We start from the raw sequence: 1,518 nt of genomic DNA on the forward strand, positions 1-1,518 counted from the left end.
GGGCTCAAGCAGTTCTCTCACCTCAGCCTCCCCAATAGCTGAGACTGCGGGGTGTGCCACTATGCCTGGCTCTGTCTTCTTGATTAGGTGTTCCATAAATGTCTCTCGATGCTTGATGGTTCATTTATTTATTTTTAAGACAGAGTCTCACTCTGTCACCAGGCTAGAGTGCGGTGGCATGACTCTGCTCACTCTGTAGCTGGGACTATAGGTGTGTGCCACGACACCCAGCTAATTTTTAGTAGAGATGGGGTTTCACCATGTTGGCCAGGATAGTCTCGATCTCCTGACCTCGTGATCCACCCACCTTGGCCTCCCAAAGTGTTGTGATTACAGGTGTCAGCCACCGTGCCTGGCCTGGTTCATTTGTTTTTAAAAATCAATGCCACTAAGACATTCTTTGGAAGCTTAGTGTGGGCTGCACTTGTCAAACGGTGCCTTCACTGTGGACCAATCAAGCAGGGACCCAGTTTTGTTGAGGATCACACATTATCAAAAAGTGGGGTGTGAGGCCAGGTGCAGTGACTCATACCTGTAAGCCCAGCACTTTGGGAGGCCAAGGTGGGAGGATCACTTGAGCCCAGGAGTTCGAGGTCTCTTTTTTTCTGGGCAACGCAGACCGCCATCTCTACAGAAAATACAGAAATTAGCCAAGTATGGTGGCACACACTTGTAGTTCCAGTTAATCCAGAGGCTGAGGCAGGGTAATCACTTGAGCCCAGGAATTGGAGGCTGCAGTGAGCTGTGATTGCACCACTGCACTCCAACCTGGACAGGAGAGTGACACCCTGTCTCTAAAAATACATTTTGTAAGAAATTGTAAATTTTACTTTTTGAGACAGAGTCTCGCTCTGTTGCCCAGGTTGGAGTGCAGTGGCGTGATCTCGGTGCACTGCAGCCTCTACCTCCTGGGTTCAAGCGATTCTCCCACCTCAGCCTCCCAAGTAGCTGGGATTACAGGCATGTGCCACCATGCCCGGCTAATTTTATACCAACTCAGTCTTTGAACTCCAAGAGATTTTCATTTTTTGAAACTGGGTCTTACACTGTTGTCCAAGCTAGAGTGCAGTGGTGCGATCATGGCTCACTGCAGCGTTCGCCTTCTGGGCTGAGGTGATCCTCTGGCCTCAGCCTCCAGAGCAGCTGGGACTAGAAGTGCCTGCCACCATGCGCAGCTAAATTTTTTCTTTTTGAGACAGAGTCTCGCTCTGTTGCCCATACGGGAGTGCAGTGGCACAATCTCAGCTCACTGCAACTTCCACCTCCCAGGTTCAAGCGATTCTCCTGCCTCAGCCTCCAGAGTGTCTAGTATTACAGGCTCCGGTCACCATGCCTGGCTAATTTTGTATTTTTAGTATAAACCGGGTTTCACCATGTTGGCCAGGCTGGTCTCGAACTTCTGACCTCAGGTGATCCACCCGCCTCAGCCTCCCAAAGTGTAGAGATTACGCAGTGTAGGGATTACATTCATGAGCCACCATGTCCGGCTGGAAGTGATTTTTTCTTTTTTTTTTTTTT

The sequence above is a fragment of the Cebus imitator genome, unplaced genomic scaffold (assembly GCF_001604975.1).
Source record: "Cebus imitator isolate Cc_AM_T3 unplaced genomic scaffold, Cebus_imitator-1.0 Scaffold497, whole genome shotgun sequence".
Taxonomy (NCBI): Eukaryota; Metazoa; Chordata; class Mammalia; order Primates; family Cebidae; genus Cebus; species Cebus imitator.